This window comes from Scyliorhinus torazame, chromosome 2 (genome assembly GCF_047496885.1).
Source record: "Scyliorhinus torazame isolate Kashiwa2021f chromosome 2, sScyTor2.1, whole genome shotgun sequence".
Lineage (NCBI taxonomy): Eukaryota > Metazoa > Chordata > Chondrichthyes > Carcharhiniformes > Scyliorhinidae > Scyliorhinus > Scyliorhinus torazame.
In genome coordinates this window covers 88115943-88134827 of record NC_092708.1, presented here as the reverse complement: position 1 = coordinate 88134827, position 18885 = coordinate 88115943, and the positions used below count along the sequence as shown (strand labels likewise).

Here is an 18885-nt window from a genome sequence, read left to right as displayed (position 1 = left end):
TCAAGCACCATCCCGTTTGACAAACAGTCTGGCATTAATGATAATAATCTTTATTATTGACACAAGTAGGCTTACATTAACACTGCAATTAAGTTACTGTGAAAATCTCTTAGTCACCACACTCCGAGGCCTGTTCGGGTACACTGAGGGAGAATTCAGAATGTTCGATTCACCTAACAAGCACGACTTTCAAGATTTATGGGAGGAAACCAGAGCACCCGGAGGAAACCCACACAGACACAGGGAGAACGTAAAAACTCCGCACAGACAGTGACCCAAGCCGGGAATCAAACCTGGGACCCTGGCGCTGTGGAGCAACAGTGCTAATCACTAGTAGTGCAGATAAGCTTCATGTGGTGCCTGCCTTACTAATTATCTGCTTCTTGCTTAGGAGTGGACTACTCACTGTGCATTTATTGCTGATTGTATGGAGTAATCATTTAAAATTAAGTTTGTGTGCTGCCTGCATCAGAAGCAACTGGTGCATGTTAATCACTCATTGCGATATTCAGCCATGTTTTAGGGCCTTATCAGATGTAGCTATCTAAGTCTTCTTATACTCCCTCAGTATACTTGCAAGTTAGTCTTGAATGAATTCTCTGACTAGCTTCTGAGCTACTCAGTTGCAATAGGATAATTAGCCAAAATGAACAAAGGCGCTTCGCCGTACCGAGTTTGAATATTGCTGAAACGTGAGCGACACGTTGTTGAAGCTTTTCATCTTGAACCCATCAGGGAAAATGCAAGAATGCCCAAATCCAATTATCACAATTGATACAACAAGAGAAAAGAGTGCTGATTGGTTAGCAAGTTGAATCTGGTCGTTTGAAATTTGGCATTCGTGCATTTGTCATGAAGAGTGCAAGACGAAAGACGTTGGCAACCAATTTTTCAGCAATACTCAAAATGTTAAGCTCTCTTGGTAAATAATTTAGACTGTGAAGGTTGTTCTTTAAATTCCACTTTAAATAAAGCATTTAATTTAGATGTGTAGAGTGTTTGCTCAAATTATTGTTTCTTCAAACAGTCAGGAGTGATCAGAACCTGCTCATAAACCTTGTCATAATTGGAGTCAGCTGAAAAACTGGATTTCCATGCTCCTTCCAGACTGAAGGATATGATATGAATCATGAATTCTTCATGAGGAAAGTCTGAAGCCAAAGTTAAGGTAAAAAATTTCATGCTTAAATATATTTATTTGTATGATCACAGATCTCCCATGGTGTTGCACACATTGTATAATAGTTGTCTAAGGTCTCGCATTTTATGGACATGGTTCATAGAATCCCAACAGTGCAGAAGGCAGCCATTCAGCCCATCGAACCTGCACCGACCTTCTGAAAGAGCACCTTCCTAGGCCAACTCCATCCCATTCCCACCTAACCTTTTGGATGCTAAGGGACAATTTAGCATGGCCAATTAACCTAACCTGCACATCTTTGGACTGTGGAAGGAACCGTAGCACCTATAGGAAATCCACGCAGACACGGGGAGAACTCCACACACACACAACTGTCGCCCAAGGTCAGAATTAAACCCGGGTCCCTGGTGCTGTGAGGCAGCAGTGCTAACCACTGTGCCACTGTACTACTCCAGTATTATCAGAGAAACTGGCTTCACAACACTGAGGCAGTCCAGGAATCCCGAAGCACTGGAAAGGCATAAGCAGTATTTTGAAGAATTTCCTAAGACCTGGAAACACCAAAATGAAAGGTTCTTTAGATCTGGTATCAATTGGAGGAGAATCTTGGGGTGCACCAATGCCCCCACATCCCTCCCTGCACATTCAACCCCCTCCATGATTCTTACCTGCCTTACTATGGGGTGCAGGTCCTGGGTTGGCAGTAACAGCGAGTCGGGTCCATGGGATGGAGGATGATGACAACCCGCTCAATGATGAGCTCTGGTGCTCAGCATAGTGCGACAACGTGTGAGCTCTGCACACGGTAGCACTTCCTACCATACACCTAGGTGATCGTTGCACGAGAGCTCACCATTCCATCACACGGTCCCACCAAACCTTTGGGGTGGGGACGGGGTGGGGGAGGGGGGCTGTGGTGGAGAGAGATTGGGGTGGGGCGTTGAGCGGTAGCTGAACTGGGGGCCAAGGTCCGTGCCCACCTCCAACAGCTCCATCCATTCCCCCGCCCCCGACACCTCGAGTCTCTGTTGACGTTGCTGCTGGTGCCGCCTGGCCTGCACCAAAGCAGGTTCCACGGGATCGAAAATATTGTCCATACTGTTCAATATCTGTAAGGAATTGGAGAGGGTGTGAGACTGACAAACAGCAGTGTTTTCCACCCGGGACCCTCCTGTCCCCCCATTGCTCTCCTCCCCACCCGACACACCCTCCCCATGCTCACCCGGCTGCAGCGGGGGCCCTTGCTCTGAGTGCATTCAAATCACTCGAGCGCGTGATTGAAATGCACTTACCTCTCTTTGATGTGGTCAATGTTTGTACACATTGGTGTTTTGCCACTTAGAATCACTCATGTATGAAAGTAGATGAATGAATCAAGGCTGTAGCTGGTTCGTGGAAGCTGTCAATCACCGCCCACTACTAGAAAGTTGAACTGCAGGGTTGAAAACACAGGTCACAGCTGTTCTCCGTCCAGGAATGGACACATGGAGCTTCCAGGTAAGTGTTACAGCTGTAATTTGTTTCACTGCCCCTGTCTGGACTGCTCTCTAACTTCTAGACTGCGTTCTCTTTTTTGCCGTGGGGGAGGGCCCCTCTAGCCAGGGGGTCCTTCCAGTCAAGAGTCCTTGTGTGGGGTCCCTTTAGTTAGGGGGTCTCTGTGGGGATCCCTCTAATTAGGGGGGTTCCTGTGGGGCGTCCCTTCTGTTAGAGGATCTCGGGGTCCCCCTGTACATGGAGTTCCTGGGGGGATCTCCTATTAAGCGGGTTTCTGTGGGATCTTTCTCTAGTTAGGAGGTCCCTGGGGGGGGGGGGGGGGTTCCTTCAGTTAGGGAGTGTCGCAGAGGCGGGGGTTCTCCTTATTCATGGGGTTCCTGTGGGGGGGTCCCTTCAGTTAGTGGCTCCCGGGGGGGCTCTCCCTATTCATGGGGTCCATGGGAGGGTCTCCCTATTCATGGGGTCCCGGGGGGATCTCCATATTCATGGAGACCCAGGGGTCTCATGGGCTCCCCGGGCATGGTCTCCCTATTAAGGGGGTCCCGGGGAGGGGGTCTAGTAGAGGAGGGGTTAGCAGGTAGTGCATTGTGGGAGGGGAAGGTGGCCTTTGGATGGACCTTGGGAGCAACTTCCCTAAGGGGTTAACCCCTTGGTCCACTGCGAGGTCTATCATATGAGGGTTACACTGGTAAACACCAAAAGTAGTCACCGGCCATGTGATTCCCGGCCAGGGGACCAGAGAATCATGGGAGGGTGGAGACTCTGGTGCCGGGGACGGTAAATGGATGTCATTAAGACCCGTTTGCATTCATTTACATCCTCCTGCTGGCACGCGATTGTGAACCTTAATCCCGGCGGCAGCGGGTGATCGGAGCATCGTGTTTGCCGATCCCGATTTTCCTCCGATGCCCGATTCTCTGTACCATTGCGAAATGTTCTTCGGGCGTAATGGGACGGAGAATCCAGCCCGACATCTTTAGAACATAGAATCCTTACAGTGCAGAAGGAGGCCATTCAAACCATCGAGTCTGCACCGACCCTTCAAATGAACACTCCACCTTTACACTCCCCCGCCCACCCCACCCTATACCCACAATTCATAGGAATCAGTCCTGGGACCCTTGTTTGTTGTATACATTAAAGACTTGGATGTGAATGTAGAAGGTATAATTAGTATGTTTGCAGATGATACAAAAATTGGTGGTGTTGTTGATAGTGAGGAGGATAGCTGATATTGATTAGCTAGTATTTTGGGCAGAGCGATGGCAGATGGTAACAGCTTAGGGTGATATGAGCAGAGTCCGATGACTTGTGCACTTTGAGCTATGTTTTTTCCAGGAGCAATTTATTTTCTAGTGTTTCAACTGTTTCAATTAGTTCATAACGTGGAGAATCTGTATTCTTCCATTGTTTCTTAAAGCGAAATAAGTTTGTTCCATAATTTACTTTTCACAATTAGAGTTAAAATCACCCAGTACTGATCCTTGCCATATTTTTCTGAATTGTCTGCAACTTTCCCTGTTCAGGATGCAGCACGGTGGCACAGTGGTTAGCACTGTGAGGACCTGGGTTCGATCCCGGCTTCAGGTCACTGTCTGTGTGGAGTTTACACATGCTCCCCGTGTCTGCATGGTCTCACAATCCAAAACGATGTTCGGGGTAGGTGGATTGGCCGTGGTAAATTGCCCCTTAATTGGAAATAAAGAATTGGGCACTCTAAATTTATTATTAAAAATAAAATGAAACCTTCCCTGTTTATCTTGTTGGTGGTCTGTAAAAGACACTGGGAGTTACACAATTTCCTGTTCTTTAACTCTCTCCATGTAACGTCTGTCCTCAGGAACTTGTTCAGTTTCCTAAGATGAGATGTTAATAAATTCTCGAGGATCTCACATTGAGGAACTGCATCACACTCGAAAGATGCATTATGCACTAAGGATGATGGTTAGCGCAGAAACAGCCAGACCTCAAATAAAACTCAACATGGAATGAAAGCTGTTATTGCATCATTCGAGCCCTTTAATTGGATTACTTCTTTGAAATGACTCCAGTCTTCTTTTCTATTTAGAGAGGACAAAAGTTAATGGCACATTTTGCCCAGATGTTTCATGTTGCGGTGCAATTTACCTAATTTTACTTAACACCATGATGTGGAGATGCCGGCGTTGGACTGGGGTGAGCACAGTACGAAGTCTTACAACACCAGGTTAAAGTCCAACAGGTTTGTTTCGATGTCACTAGCTTTCGGAGCGCTGCTCCTTCCTCAGGTGAAGGAGCACCTGAGGAAGGAGCAGCGCTCCGAAAGCTAGTGACATCGAAACAAACCTGTTGGACTTTAACCTGGTGTTGTAAGACTTCGTACTGTTACTTAACACCAATAGAACTACTTAGCTGTTAAGAGTACTGATTGCTCTTTGCAATCTTAATGTTTTCATTGCATAAAATTGCTTTTAGAGATAAATTTCTTGCACTTAATATGCTCAAAATTAGTGTAAAGCACAAGAAAGTGCTCTTTTTTTGTTTTCAATACGTTTACAATGGTGCATGCAGAAAAGAAAAGATATCGGGAGAGATTCTCTAATCCCGTGGCAGAGTGTCCACACCATCGTAAACGCTGTCACGTTTTACGCTAATGATTGAGAGTAGACTGATGGCACACTAATTGGCCCGGTTTTGACCTGCTTTTTGTGGACAGGATATACCTGGACAGTTTTCCACATTGCCGGTTAGATGCCAGTGCTGTAGCTGTACAGAAAGAGCTTGGCTAAGGGCACCATTAGTACAAGAATAGAAGTACTATTGCTGGAATGTTGTCAGGACCCATAGCCTTTCCAATATCCAGTGTGTTCAGCCATTTCTCAATATCACATGGAGTGAATTAAATTAGCTGAATACTGGCAGCTGTGATTCTGGAGACCTCAGGAGGAGGCCGAGATGGACCATCCATATCATATCCACATACTATATATTATGAATGATTTTCCAATCTTCTGGTACCTTTACAGAATCTATGGAATTTTTGAAGATTACAACCTATGAGCCAAGTGCTGGCAAGTGGGATTAGTGTAGATTCAATGTAGTTTTATCGGTGGGCCGAAGGGCATCTTCAATACTGTTCGGTTCTGTGACTCTAAACTATCTCTGCAAACATTCTATTAAGACCCATAAGATGCAAACCATCAGGTCCAGGGGCTTATCAGCCTTCAGTCCCATTTGTGTGCCTACTAAATTTCCTCCAATAAAAATTGTTTTAAGATCCTCACTCTTTCCCCCACTCCTGATTTCCTGCTATTATTGGGATGTTTTTAGTGTATTCCACAATGCAGACCAATATAAAATATTTGCTCAAAGTTTCTCCCATTTCCTTGTTTCCTATTATTAATTCCTCAGTTACAGTCCTCAAAGGGACTAACTAGCTACTTTCTTCCTTTTTATATACTTGTAGAAGCTCGTATTGTCTGTTTTTGCAATTCTTGCTAGTTCTGTCCCATAATCTATTTTCTCTCTCCTTTTTCGTTAGTTGTTCCTCTGCTGGTTAATAAGATCCCCTGGCTGACCATCAGTGTTAGAGACACCTGGTCAGCTCAACAGAGGTCAAGAGGTTGGATCAGATGCCATAACCTTCTTAAGTTTAAGAAAGATTGATTTGTTCCAGGAATAATAATATAAGAAACAGAGTGTGGTTACTTTATAAACAAACTTTATTAAAACAAAAGAGAACAATATTTTAAACTTTTTCTTCAGTTCTAACACTAACAGATTGCATGCTGTTTCTTAACCTTAACACGTTAGTTCTCATTAAATAACATGTCTTATAAACATACAGCTCTCATTCCCCTTACATAGGCAGGTAATGGTGATAATTTTAGTTACAAAGCAATTCTCTGCTATAAGAACCCTTTTCGAAAGTCTGTATCTGGTCTCTCTCTCTATCTATCTATCTCCTCTCTCTCCTCTCTCTCTCCACCCCTGAAACAATGGTTCACCCCTGAGGTGGGCATATATGGATGATGGCTGGTCAAACAAGGTTGCCCCGAGTGACAATGGATCTTGACTGGATCATTTCGGCTGAACCAGGGCATCCTGTGTATTCCCACTAATGAGTTTAAGTCTGAATGGGACAGGGTAACTCAAGCTGTCGGCGTATCCCTCTAACTCTGCTGCTAGCAGTCTTTTCCTTCAGTCTGTTTACCCCCTAAATTGCCTGCTTCGTCTTGGACCCCATTCTTGGACCCCATTCTTGGACCCAAGTTCCTAATATCGCTCTATCATGACACTAGTCTTTGCAACATTGTATATATTTTTCAAATTGTTACCATCCTTGACTTCCTTAGTTAGCCACGGATAGTTTATCCACCACATAGTCTTTCTTTCTCAATTAAATATATAATTGTTAAGAATTATGAAATATTTCCTTAAAGGCGTGCCACTGTTGGTTCACTGTCTTATCTTTATTTCCTCAGTCCACTTTAACAACTGTCTTCATGATTGCCTTTATTTAAGTTGAAGATATTAGTTTCAAATCAATGTTTCTCACCCTCAAGCTGAACGTGAAATTCATTGTCATGATTACCCTTCCCCAATGTATCCTTTACTATTAGGTTATTGTTACAGTAGGGAGAGGGGGGCGTTAATTTAAACAGCCCTAATTTCTCCTCTCACTATTTGTCTAGAAACAGAAAGGTGTTTTTCTTTTACTTTTAATTTCCTTCTTTATAAGTGGTGACATATTTTGCCCAACCCTTAAATTTGGAATGTTCCAATCCTTTATGAAACACTTGCACAGCAAACTCGAGGTAAGACAAAATAAAAGAGGTTAATTCATTTCACACTCACAAAAAGCAGAGGTATTTGCAATGTCTGCCCCTGTTTGCACTCATCCAATACAAGGAGGGATAGGGGTAAAGAAGGTGGTTTGGGGCCAGACCACAGTAAAATATAAGTTTGAGTTTTACGTGGCCCAGAGTCCAAAATCAAAAGTCTAATGGAATGGTCTTTCAGAGGGGTGGTTGACTGTTGCAGGGTGATTCATCTTTCCAGAAACAGAGTTTTCACCTGGGAGAAGGCATGCAGAGTTGTTAGACATCGCAAGCTGCTTAACTTGTCCTTTCTCTTCAGAGGTCAAACTGTAACTGCCTGAGTTCAGGTCCACAGGGCAATATTACAATTCTGGCAACTTGGGGGGAGTCATATGACATACCTCCTCCCATAGCTCGATGTTGGACAAAGGTTCTATTTTCCCAAGGCTAGAATCTTGAGGTGTTTAATAGCAGCCAGGATTCCGTTTGTTCTTGGAGATATCGGTTTCAGGTTGACTAAACAAGACCCCTGGTTGAAAGCAATTGTGTGTTGGAACAGGTAACGTTTAGGCCACCAGCACCAGATTAAAGACTAGGAGTTGCAAACAGCTGTGTTGTTCATAGCTGACTGTGGCAGACAGCTAATCTGGTTGTGCTGACTTGACTGGAATGTTTAACACATGCAATGTGTGTTACGTTCCAGGGCATTTGAGCTGTTAGCCTTTATTTCCTTTCAAACTGCTCAGAAACTTCCAGAAGCCAGCACAAGACCAGCTGGAACCATCTTGTCAGCCCAGCAGTTGTCCATGTTGAAAAACAGAGAAAAATAATAATTTTAGAATGTAATCCGGCTGACGGCGATATAACATATTTTTTCCTTCTTGTTTCAACTACCAATAAATCCTGTCTCATGACACACTTCCAGATCTAAAAATAGCTTGTTTGGGGGTTGGTTTCACAATGTATTTTTTGAACATACCATCCCAATACTTTCCATTATATCATTCTTAGGCTACCTTTACAATTTGATTTGTCCACTCTATATGAATTTTAAAATCTCCCAATCTTTCTTGCAAGCTTCTATTATTTCTTGATTTGTCCTCTGCCCTACAGTGTATAACTATTGTTCGCATTCCTGTAGCCTGCTCACATCAGTGATTTCTTTTTCATTTGCTATTTTTATCTCCACCCAAACTGATTCTATTGGCGAGATTGAACAGCCTTGTCGCGTCCGACTTGGTGTCAGGACAAAGCCGTTAAATCCAGTGAGAGGCATCTCGCGAAATTTGAAACGCTCTAAACACCTCGTGAGATTTAACAGTCTTGTAAGACTTCGCAATCTGGATCTTGTCCTCACTAGACGAGATGTAAATACGCGTTGACGGGATTCTCCTGGCGCCTGGGGCCGTGCCTAGGTGACCTCGCGAGGGTGCCATTTAGTACTGGTTTCCACAAATGTGGACCAGTCATAATGGCACTTGGGGGGAGGGGTGGTGGTATTCCAGGCCATTGGAGAAAGGGCAGGATGGTACGCTGGCACTCCCTCTTGCTCCCAGGCACCTTGGCACTGACAGTCTGGAATTCTGGGAGTGCCACCCAGGCACCATGGCAGTGTCATTCTGGCTGTGCCCAGATGGCACTGACAGGCTGGCAGGGCTGCTGCCAGAGTGGCAGTGCCAGGATGACTGGGTGCCAGGCTGGCACTGCCAAGGATTAGGCCGGAGGGGCATTACAGGGTAGAAGGGGGGGGGGGGTTCCCGGGGGCCTCCCTGAGGTTGTGGGGTCAAAATACAAGGGAGGAGAGCTGCAAGGGGGCAAAGATCTGGGCAGCCAGACAAAATGGCACCCCAATCTGCGAGGAGTCTTTCCTGCCTGGTTGGCCAGCAGGAAATTACTCTCGGTGCGGCCTCGGCAGAGAAAAACACACTGAGGCCAATGAAAATCGGCAAAATGCTGTTGAATAGCCGGATGTTTCCCGGCACTACAGCTGCCAAGAAATACCCTGCTAAATGCTTCCAAAACCAGACATAAATTTTTTCCAGATAAATCGTTCCCTATATCTTGATCTTGTGAGCTAAAATTCTTTCTTGCTACTGCACTGATCTCATCTTTTTAGACTTTCCAAAGGAATTAAAGTTATTTATTACAATGCCTGCAAACAAAGAGAGGCAGGATTTGTTTCATCTAATGAAATAATTTACTTCCTGAAGTCTAGGTAAAGACAAAACCTTACTAACATTGTTTTTGAATGAAGACTGAAACCCACTTCTTGGTCCTTACCTCTATGGGATGAAAGACGTCAACAATGTGAAGTGGCGCAAAAAATTGGACTATTTTCCCGAGAGCAGAAAAGGGTAAGGAGAGATTTGACAGGGGCATTCAGTATAGAATTATAGAATCTACAGTGCAGAAGCAGGCCTTTCGGCCCATCGAGTCTGCACCGGCCCTTGGAAAGAGCACTCTACCCAAGCCCACACCTCCACCCAGTAACCCCACCTCACCTTTTGGATACTAAGGGGCAACTTAGCATTGCCAATCCACCTACCTGCACATTTTTGGACTGTGGGAGGCATCCGGAGGAAACCCACGCGGACACGGGAAGAAAGTGCAAACTCCACACAGTCACCCGAGGCGGGAATTGAACCTGGGTCCCTGAAGCTGTGAGGCAGCAGTGCTAACCACAGTGCCTTGGGTTTTAAAAGAGTAATAAGGAACAACAGTCTCTAGCAGTGGTAGAAAGCCTCCTACTACTACTCCCATCACGGGTACTCTGCCTTCGTCATTGTCTACCCTAATCTTTCAGTACTTCTCTAACTTCCTGCTTTCTTGCCACTGTTCAAGGCTTGACTCCCTCTTAGATAAGCCTATTGCTTCCCTCCAAAACATTGAGGATAGGCACAGCATTCCCAAAAGCCCCATCCTACTCTTTCATGTAACTTCCTATCCATTGTCCTGACTAGGGATATTCTTGTTAATCTCTTACCTGTGCATACCACCAATTCCCTGCTGACACCGTAGACTTAGTCAGCAGATGAGCTCTCATCACTCCTCTACGCATCTTCCTCCAGACTGACCACTCGTGAACAATATCCTTGATATCCATGAGTTTATTGTCGATGATTTAACTGATGTCATGACTTCAATATAAACCTGTGTTAGGGGTGATGACACCTTTCCCCTTAAGTTTCACTGACTGCCTCCATCGTCCACCACTTGCCGCGTCAGTCACGTTAGTGGTGTGGCACTTATCTTAAGATCATGCCTTGGCCTGACCCTCCACTCCTCTGGCATATTCTTATTTATTGTTCCAACCCATCGCACCTCATCAAAAGAACATCGTTCTCTACTGCCCTCCCAAGTATGAGAGAAAACTTTCTGAGTGAGATGTCTTCATTACCTTCTACACCATCCTCTGCACTGATCGATTTTTCATCTTTGGTGATTTCAACTCCCATCTTAACTCATCGTATTCTCCCTCCTCGGGCTGTACGGTTGCACAATGGTTAGCACTGTTGCTTTACAGCGCCAGGATCCCAGTTCGATTCCTGCTTGGGCCACTGTCTGTGCGGAGTCTGCACATTCTCCCTGTGTCTGCATGGGTTTCTTCCGGGTGCTCCGGTTTCCTCCCACAAGTCCCTAAAGACGTGCTTGTTAGGTTATTTGGACATTCTGAATTCTCCCTCAGTGTACCCGAACAAGCGCTGGAGTATGGCGACTAGGGGCTTTTCACAGTAACTTCATTGCAGTGTTAATGTAAGCTTACTTGTGACAATAATAAAGAGCATTATTATTATCACTGCCCTCTTATCCTCCCTAAATCTCATGAGGAGCCCATGAATATCTTTGCCACTAAGGTGAGACCATCCGGATTCTTCCGGTGACGGCGGGCGGGAGGCAGCTGCACAATGGAGGGCTCCCGCTCCGGAATAGAAATTTTGGAGTTTTAACGCCCGGTCCCGGGGGCAACGGAGGCTGAAAAGGCTGTAAGAAGGCACAGGGAGGAGAAATGTCCAAGTTTGGGAGAAAAACGGCCGTGAAAAAGGGGGTTAACGGAAGTCCGCCGGTGAGTGAAAAAGTCAGCGCAGGAACTGTAAGGAAAGCGGAGGCTGGAGCACCAGGGAGGCCGCATCGCTCACAGCAGAACAAATTACCACGGTGATGGCCGTGGAACTTGAAAAACAGCTCACAAAGCACATGGAAGCGGTGATGAAGGAGATGGGGGTGGTATTGAAAGTGCTGGTGGAGGAGGCGATTGTCCCGGTGAGGGCGGCGGTATCAAGCGTAGCGGCGGAGGTGCAGGAGCAAGGTGAGACACTGAAGGAAGTGGAAGAGGCATTATCGCAGCACAGTGATCAACTCACCTCGATGGGGAAGGAGTTGCGGAAGGTGACAGAGACCAACAAGGGTCTGCGAGCCAAAATGGAAGACCTGGAAAACAGATCCAGGCGACAGAATCTGAGGATTGTGGGTCTGCCCGAAGGGGTGGAAGGCCCGAGGCCGACGGAGTATTTTGCCCCAATGTTGTGAAGCTATTGGGGGAGGGGGACGATCCCTCCCGATATGAACTGGATCGGGCTCATCGGTCGTGGAGGCCTATACCAAAGGCGGTGAGCCGCCAAGAGTAGTAACTGTGTGTTTCCGTAGGTATAGCGTGAAGGAGAAAGTCTTGTGCTGGGCAAAGCAGAAGCGGGAGGTGCAGTGGGCTGGAGCTGGTATACGCATATACCAAGACTTTATGGTGGAGCTGGCGAGGAGGCGGGCTGCCTTCAGCCGGTTGAAGAAGGCACTGTACATCAGCAAGGTGCAGAGCGGCATAGTATATCCAGCTAAGTTGACGATGACCTATAAATCCAAGGACTTTTATTTTGGGATGGTGGAAGCAGCGGTGGAGTTTGCGAAGGCAGAAAGACTGTGGCAAAATTGAGAAATGGTCGTGTACCGATGTAGCCTCATGTAACTTTATTTTTTCACTGAGTGTTGGTGTCTGTACTAAATGAGTCGACGCGGTATATATTTGGACAAGGGAAGAGATGGGACTTTCATTTGGAATAATGGTTCTTTGGGGATTGGGTGTGTATGCGGGGTTTGTGTGCTAAAGGCGATCTCTTGGTTTTCCTGGGACCGGGTGAGGGGGAAAGAGACCCGGGCGGGGGCCTCCACACTGGCCAGTTTAAGCCAGCCAGTGAACGCGAGTGAGGTGGGGGGAGGGGCTGTAGCCATGGGATGCCTGGTAGAACAGGTTTCGGTGAGCCTATCTGGGGTGAAAAGTTGGGGGAAGGAACCCAGGTTGGGGGGAGGAGTTTACAAGACGAAGTGGAGGGGAGGAATCTGGGAGGAGGGTGTCTACAATTCATGTGTGTCATTCACGGTATTCTTTCGGGGATTGGATGGCAGTGAATATTGGGGGTGGGGGGGTTGGGGCTGGACTATATTTGTCAATGGTGACCATAGGCGATTCCTGATTCCTTTTTCCTTTTTTTTCCACCTTGGGAGGGTTTGTTTATTTGATGCTTATATTGTCAGGTGGGCTGTTGTTTGGGGTGGTGGGAGGATGGGATCGTTGTTGTTGATAAGGGGATTGACATTGTATTTGTTACCGTTTACTGTTTGTTGGTGGGGTGTAAATTCTGAAGAAAATGTGAAAATGGAGAATAAACATTTTTTTTTAAAAAAGGTGAGACCATCCAATCAGTTGCCTCTGCCATATCCCTCACTTCCACTAGCCCACCAGGTTAAACTTCATCACCCTGACGTCACATCTTCTAGTTTCTCTTCTATCTCTCCTCATGTCCTCATCAAATTATTTTGTCCTTGAGATCCGTGTCCTGCTCCCCTTTAAACTGCTGACCACTTGAAATGGCTTCTCTTCCTGCTCCTATATCATTACCTTTCTTGTCACCCATGGATCTCTCCCCACTCCCATTTCACACCCAAACTCCATTCCACTGGCACCATTGGAAAACACAATACTAGTACACAGATGAGAGATAGCTGCACCTCTCTCGACCTCTTTCCTCTTGCTAAATTATCAGATCACTTATCTATCAAAGAAGCATTTGAAAAATCTGGTGCTAAGATTGGGGAATGGGAAGTAGTGGCAAATGATACCATCATTTGCAGATGACACAAAACACTTATTGCTTTGTGCATTCAGATTAAGAGTCTTTATGCTTTTTAGTGCTATTCTTTGTATGGACGTTATTTGCTTATGTAATATTACTGTTAGGTTTCTAAATCCCTCGCCACCGATCCCTTCCCTCCTGCTTTTTTAGTTAAAAGCCCTTAAACTGCCCTAGTTATGCAATTTTCCAGGACACTGACCCACTCCATCCCAAGTGGACAGCTGTCCCGTTCACCTGTCACCCCAGTGTTCACTGACCTACATTAGCTCCCGGTCTTGATTTTAAAATTCTTATCCTTGTTTATCCTTCTATGGCCTCATCCATCCTTATCACTGTCACCTACTTCCATCCTACAACCCTCAAATATGTCTATGCTCATCTCATTCTGGCTTTGAAGATCTCTGATTTTAATTGCTCCACCATTGGCAGCTGTGCCTTATTTTGCTTAAGTCTGAAGCTCTGGAACTGCCTCCCTATACCTCTCCGCCTCGCTTTCCTCCTTTGAGACACATTTAAAAACTTATCCCTTTGACCAGGCTTTTGGGCACCTGACTTAATATTTCCTTACGTGGCTCGTGTCATATTTTGTTTTATATTTTTCCTGTGAATCACTTTGGGATTATACAAGAATGAATTGTAACATGTTATTAGTTGCACAAGTAATTGGTAAATGAATCAGAAGGGACATCTGAAACATTTTCTATTCGGTGAATTGTTGTACCTGGAATGCGCGGCATGAAAAGGCAGCGAAAACAGATTCAGCAGTGACTTTTTAAAAGGGAATTGGGTAAAAACGAGAATGAGAAAAAATTGGTGGGCTGTGGGGAAAAAGCAAGGAAGTGAGACTCCTGTGCTGTATAATTCCATGAGACATAATTGGCTCTGATCATGTCAGCTTCACTGCACAAATGAGAAGAGAAGTGCCAGTTTCTATAGCAACCTGATGAGCATGTCAGTATTTCATAGAATACTGATGTTTTCGTATAGCAGGTAGTGTTATTCTGCAGCTTGCAAACATTCCATTCATTATTATGGAAGGTTGAATCTTGTCTTGTCTGTCTTGGTTATAGTAAATCCAGCTGTGCCTGTTACTAATGATTGCAGATTTCAAACATACAAATTCTAAAGTCGCAAGAGACAAAGGATGGAATTCTTACGTAGTCGACCCACTCGTGAGGGCGAGACAGCACCGTGTCGGGAACCGAGTTGTTAGTGAAGTGAGCTTTGTGCCTGTTTAACTAGACCAATTAGCACTGAGAACAAAGAAAAGTACAGCACAGGAACAGACCCTTTGGCCCTCCAAGCCTGTGCCGATCATGATTCGCTAAGTAAAAAAAACCTTCTGCCTTTACTCAGTCCATATGCCTCTATTTCTCTATTTTTTCCCTAATCATCGATCCATCCAGATGCCTCTGAAAAGTTGTTAATGTGCCTGCTTCCACCACATCCTTTGGCAGTGTGTTCTAGGCACCCACCACACTCTGCGTGAAAAACCTATCCCGCACATCTCCCTGAAACTTTCCCCCTCTCATCTTGAACCTGTGCTCCCGAGTAATTGACACTTCCACCCTTGGAAAAATGCCTCTGACTGTCCACCCTGTCTATGCCTCTCATAATTTTGTAGACCTCTATCGGGTCTTGCTCCAGCATCCGTCTTCCCAGTGAAAACAATCCTAATTTGTTCAATCTCTCCTCAAAGCCAACACCCTCGAGACCAGGCAACAACGTGGTGGAACATCTTTGCACTCTCTCCAAAGTTTCTACATCCTTCTGATAATGTGGTGACCAGAAGTGTACGCAATACTCCAAATGCAGCCTAGCCAAGGTTTTATATAGCTGCAACATGGGGCGGGATTCTCCCCTAACCGGTGGGACGGACCGTACCGGCGCCGAGGAGTGGCGTGAACCACTCTGGCGTCAGGCCGCCCCGAAGGTGCAGAATCCTCATTTGTGCAGTGAAGCTGACATGATCAGAGCCAATTATGTTTCATAGAATTATACAGCACAGAGGAGTCTCACTTCCTTGCTCTTCCCCCACAGCCCACCAATTTTTTCTCATTCTCGTTTTTACCCAATTCCCTTTTAAAAAGTCACTGCTGAATCTGTTTTCGCTGCCTTTTCATGCCGCACATTTCAGGTACAACAATTCACCGAATAGAAAATGTTTCAGATGTCCCTTCTGATTCATTTACCAATTACTTGTGCAACTAATAACATGTTAAAATTTATTCTTGTATAATCCCAAGGTGATTCACAGAAAAAATATAAAACAAAATATGACACGAGCCACATAAGGAAATATTAAGTCAGGTGCCCAAAAGCCTGGTCAAAGGGATAAGTTTTAAAATGTGTCTCAAAGGAGGAAAGTGAGGCGGGCACCTTCAGGGGCTAGGCCGGCACTGGCGGGGTTGGCGCCTCCGCTGGCCAACGCGAGTTGGCACATGCGCGGGAGCGCCAGCGTGTGCTGGCGTCATCCCAGCACATGCGCAGGCGGGTTCGTCTCCATGCCGGCCATGGCGGACCATTACACCTGCCAGTGCGGAGGGCAAGAGTGCCCCCACGGCACAGGCCCGCCCGCGGATTGGTGGGCCCTGATCGCGGGCCAGGCTACCGTGAGGGCTCCCCCCCCCCCCCCGGGGCCAGATCCCCCCACACCCCCTGAGCCCCTGAGGACTCCACAGGCCGCCTGCAGAGCCGGCGCGACTGGTCGAAAACGGGCGGCCACTCGGCCCATCGCGGAGCGGAGAATCACCGGGAGGGCCGCTGCCAACGGCGCGATGCGGTTCCTGCCCCCACCGAAAAACCGGCGCCAGAGAATCCGGCGGCAGGGCGAGATTCACGCCACCCCCCGACGATTCTCCGGCCCGGTGGGAGGGCGGAGAATCCCGTCCATGATTTCCCAACTCTTGTATTTAATGCCCCAGATGATGAATGCAAGCATGCCATATGCCTTCTTAATCACCTTGGCCACCTGTGTTGCCACTTTTAGGGAACTGTGGACCTGCACGTCCAGATCCCTCTGTATGTTAATGTTCCCAAGTGTACGTTAATGCTCCTAAGCAGCCCACATCCAGGTTTTCCATCCAATCAGAGAGGATGATGAGGACACAGCAACAAGAAGATACATCCACATGTCAGCAGTGAACAAATAACACCCATCGTTCATTACGCATGGATTTGACCACAGTACAGTGCTCTCTACAGGAGATCTGGTACATGCGTGAACAGGCCACACAACTTTGTATCTCTTCAATTAGATTGAAAAATCCAGACTGCATCATGTTCTCATTCATTAGTTCAAGCAGAATGGAAGCACCCATGACTGCCAAGATGGCAGGATACCTAATGGTGTAGTGCAGCATTGGCTGCAACCATGAGGATCTGTAGGCCTCCCCATGTCAATAGGAAGTGCCACAGGAACACAAAGGCTTCCATTCAATAAATCTACAGTTCATGTTCGACCATGTCAAGACCTTCATCTTGGTAAAAGCCCCTATCCTGGCAGCGGCCACGATTCTGTGTCATCGGTCCTACGCAGTGTCTTTGGTCATCCTGTGGGAGGAAAGTGGGTTTGTCCTCCACAATGCCACCACCGGCCCCCGGGTTAGCACCTCCCCAATTTAATGATAGATTGCTGGACTGCTCTGAGAACCTACAGACTCCTTTTGAGCCCTGGGAACTGCAGCAAAATTGACAACAGCCTGAGTTTGCATGGGAGCAAGCTGGGCTTTAATGGCACCAAACAGATCTCATAACCTCAGCCTGAGATTCTATGATAACACTGAAATGTTGGGTGGTCCTACCTGTGCAGAAGCAGAGAATCAGGCAGCAACCACCAGAACTCCATTGAGGTCAGGTCAGCAAGTATAATCATGGAATTGACCACCACTAATGGCACTATGATGCAAAGGATGGATAAAACCCTCTGTCACGTCACACCTCTGTGACCCTTGATGGTGCCTGGAGGCCTCCCCACATAACAAGCAGCTCAGTGTGAAGCTTCATCAACCTTCTGCTCCTTGTTGACCCACTGGAGTCCTCACCGGAGTTCCATGCAGCAAAACTAGCGTTTTGCCCATGTCCTCCAGGGAGCTGGCACAGACGTTAACCTTACGCCCGTCCTGGCTACAGCCCTTTGCTGCCTGATGACACTTAAATTAACTTCCATGCTACATGCAGAAACTGCATGCAGTACCAGTAACTGAGTTGGTGTCTTGAATTGTGAGGTCAAGTACAGTGCTTCTTCACTTGTGATCTGGGCTTGCTCTGTCTTTCACCTGGCTGTGTTGAGGCTTTCTAAGCAGCAGATCTGAAAACACCAAAGGAGAGGGGAGAGTTGGGGTAGGGGAAGGGACATTTCGGAGTGAAGCAGGCGGTTCTGATCACACAACTACAGCTGTCAGTTTATGGCAGCTCTCAGGATGAGGATGAATAGGGAGTTGAAGAAAGGCATAAGGCTGTAACTCTTTGTCATCGTCAGTGCTGTCAACTGCACCAGACACTACGGGCGGGATTCTTTGTCCCAAGATGCCCGGAATGAGTTCCCCAATGGGACAGAGAATTGGGGTAATTGGGATTGGCGGCGGGTACCAATCCGAATGCGATGCCCCAACACCCCTGCTGGCGGCGTGAACAAGGTCTATGATGCATGCCAGTGGGGGAAATGTAAATAAATCCAAATGGGTCATATTTAGCGGGCCCCTCGGCCTATGCTTTGGTCTCCCTGATTCTCCAACCCCTACGGCCAGGAATCACATGGGCGCAGGTCACTTGTGGTCTCTACCAGCTTGGCTCTGCCTTGGCGCACCACAAGGTGCACTGCACCAGGACTATGCTGGTAGATACCATCCAAGCCCACCCGAGATCCCCCCCCCACTCCCCGAACAATGCACATGCCTTCTGTACTAAACCCCCTCCACAAAGCCCTCCCACAGGGACACTAATAGGAAGACCCCCCTCAGGGACCCCTGTAACAGGGAGGCCTCCCACAGGGACGGTCTCCCAATTAAAAGTATTTGTATGGGGGTGTTCTTATTGCAAGGGTCCCTGTGGGGGAATCTTCGTATTACAGGAGTCCCTGTGTGGGTCCCCCTATTACAGGGGTTCCTGTGTGACGCCTCCCTATCACAGGGGTCCCTGAGAGTGGCTCCCTATGACAGGAGTCCCTGGGGGGTGGGGGTGGGGAAGGGGCGGAACGAGGGCAGCCGCAGATCCTCACTATCAGGCTGCCCACTCCAGATGGCGGCCCAATAGCGGGTTTCTCTGGGAATCTCTTGGATTCCACTCCATGCATATATTTGCATATCAAGGAATATGGAATTGCATCCCG

At 46.9% G+C, this 18885-nt stretch overlaps 1 protein-coding gene across 3 annotated transcripts in view; it reads left to right on the top strand.

Moving 5' to 3' along the window:
- b3galt1b (UDP-Gal:betaGlcNAc beta 1,3-galactosyltransferase, polypeptide 1b) overlaps window positions 1-18885 on the top strand; it is a 150572-nt gene that overhangs the window by 110169 nt on the left and 21518 nt on the right. For 2 of the 3 annotated variants that reach the window (XM_072473725.1, XM_072473732.1), the window contains exon 2: window positions 1028-1168. The exons of the other annotated variant lie outside the window; for it this stretch is intronic. The gene's annotated coding sequence lies outside the window, so the exon portion shown is untranslated. The remainder of the gene's footprint in view (window positions 1-1027; window positions 1169-18885) is intronic. 3 annotated transcript variants of the gene reach the window in all.